General features: G+C 44.7%; 1 pseudogene across 1 annotated transcript; it reads right to left on the bottom strand.

Moving 5' to 3' along the window:
• Positions 1–220: 220 nt before the first annotated feature.
• Positions 221–1,204, bottom strand: LOC309856477 (glyceraldehyde-3-phosphate dehydrogenase pseudogene; annotated as a pseudogene). The gene has a single exon. The product of its transcript is annotated as a glyceraldehyde-3-phosphate dehydrogenase pseudogene (transcript).
• Between the last annotated feature and the right edge of the window lie 1,511 nt (positions 1,205–2,715).

Raw genomic sequence — 2,715 nt, 5'->3', positions numbered from 1 at the left:
CTTTTTTTTGGCTGGGTAAAGTATACTTTATTGATGGTACATGACAAGGTAGGACTCTCTGAGACCTCCCCCCACCTTCTTCAGGGGTCTGGGAAGAAAACTGTAGTAGAGGTCAGGAGATTCTCAGCATGTTGGGGATAAGTTGGGGTGAGAACTCTCCAGCAGCTGAGGGCCCCTCTCTTCCTCTTGCTCTCACTGGGGCTGGTGGTCCAGGAGGCTATTACTCCTTGGAGGCCACGTGAAACAGAAGGTCTACCACCCTGTTGCTGTAGCCAAAGTAATTGTCATACCAGGAAACAAGCTTGACACAGTGGTCACTGAGAGCAATGCCAGCCCCAGCACTGAAGGTGGAAGACTAGGAGGCCCCTCTTGAAGTCACAGGAGACAAGCCTGGTCCTCAATGGAGCTCAGCATGCCCTCAAGGGTACTCTCTGATGCCTGCTTCACCACCTTCTTAATGTCATCGTACATGGCAGCTTTATCCAGGAGGCAGGTCAGATCCACCACCGACAGGTCAGGGGTGGGGATACAAGGACCATGCCAGTGAGCTTCCCATTCAGCTTACAGATGACCTCATCTACCTACTTGGTGTCAGTAGAAGCAGGGACGATGCTCTGGACAGCCCCTTGAACTTCCCAGAGGGAAGTTCATCTGAGTGTCATCTGAGTGTCAGTGATGGCATGGACTATGGTCATGAGTCCTTCCATGATGCCAAAATTGTCATGGATGACCTTGGCCAGAGGGGCCAAGGAGTTGGTGGTGTAGGAGACATTGCTAACAAAACCTTGAGGGAGTTGTCATACTTCTCATGGTTTACACCCATCACAAACATGCGGGCATCAGCAGAAGGGGCAGAGATGATGACCCTGTTGGCCCCACCCTTCAAGTGAGGCCCAGCCTTCTCCATGGTAGTGAAAACCACAGTGGACTCCACAAAACACTGAGCACCAGCATCAACTCCATTTGATGTCGGCAAGATCTCACTCCTAGAAGTCGGAGTTGGAGTTTCTGTTGAGGACAAGTTTCCCCGTTCGCAGCCTTGACTGTGCCATTGAACTTGCCATGGGTGGAATCATACTGGAATATGTTGAGGTCGATGAAGGGGTCATTGGTGGTGACAATATCCACTTTTGCCTGAATAAAAAGCAGCCCTGACGACATGGTGTTCAACACAGCCGAATCCGTTTACTCCAACCCTCACCATCGTGTCTTGGGGAGGTGGCTGGCACTGCACCAGAGGATGCCCTTATTTGTTCAATGGAGAGGGGCAGAGAGCCTCCCTTTGGTATTCTTTTTTTTTTTTTAAGACTTTATTTATTTATTGTACAGAGAGAGAAAGAGATCACAAGTAGACAGAGAGGCAGGCAGAGAGAGAAGAGGAAGCAGGCTCCCTGCTGAGCAGAGAGAGCCTGATGCAGGGCTCGATCCCAGGACCCCAAGATCATGACCTGAGCCGAAGGCAGAGGCTTTAACCCACTGAGCCACCCAGGCGCCCCTCCTCCCTTTAGTATTCTAAAAAGACTTCTCTGAAGATTTAAGCTTATTTTCAGTTCTATATGGGAGCTGGACTAATACTTTTTTGTAGTATAACTATGCTGTATCTAGTTTCAAGACTCCATAAACCAGTTTAGTTTAATGTGGGTTATTTAAGTATTGCAAATAAAGAAGTGAAAATACCATTATTTCCCAGTAATATGATTAAATACATACAGAAGCCAAGGACTCAGTTCTAGAGATACATGGATATAGTATGGAATATAGGAAACTAAATAGGCATGAGTATAAGCACACAGACATATAATACATGCATGTGATGTCCGTAGGTTTTTTTTTTAAGCTTTTATATATTTGACAGAGCGAGAAATCACAAGTAGGCCAAGAGGCAGGCAGAGAGAGAGAAAGTGGGAAGCAGGAGGCTCCCTGCTGAGCAGAGGGCCAGATGTCGAAGGGCTTGATCTCAGGACTCTGAGATCATGACCTGAGCAGAAGGCAGAGGCCCAACCCACTGAGCCACCCAGGCACCCCTGTCCATAGCTTTTCATCTGTAATTGTAGGAAAGCAAACTGACAAAATAAAGGCCCATTTCCAGTAACAACACACAAACACTAAGTACTTGAGAGAGAAATATATAAGATCTTTGTGAAAAAACAATAAAAACTTCTGAAAAATTAACTCATTTGAGTGAGTAGTAAAGATTGATAGGCATATTACACTCCTGGATAAGAAGACAAATATTATATAAAATGTCTATGTGTCATCTCCAAGTTAATTTACATATATAATTCAGTCTTAAGAAAAATCCCAGAATGGTTTTAAAGATTTGACAAAATGTTTTCCAAATGGATGTAGAAGAATAAGTATAACAGAATACATTTAAAAAACTCTCAGAGGGGTGGGGTGCCTGGGTGGCTCAGTGGGTTAAAGCCTCTGTCTTCGGCTCAGGTCATGATCCCAGGGTCCTGGGATTGAGCCCCACATCAGGCTCTCTGCTTAGCAGGGAGCCTGCTTCTTTCTCTCTCCCTCTCTGCCTGCCTCTCTGCCTACTTGTGATCTCTGTCTGTCAAATAAATAAATAAGATCTTTAAAAAAAAAAAAAACTTAAAAAAATAAAATAAAAATACTCAGGGGGAAATTTAATGGAAAAATATAATAAGGTAGATTAGCATTATCAGGTATTAAAAATATATGACAAAGAAGCTCCAGGTAAAAGAGTAT

This window comes from Mustela nivalis, assembly GCF_964662115.1.
Source record: "Mustela nivalis genome assembly, chromosome: 2".
In the NCBI taxonomy this organism is placed as follows: domain Eukaryota; kingdom Metazoa; phylum Chordata; class Mammalia; order Carnivora; family Mustelidae; genus Mustela; species Mustela nivalis.
Note: the sequence above shows the minus strand (reverse complement) of the source record. Positions and strands in the feature narration are given on the sequence as shown.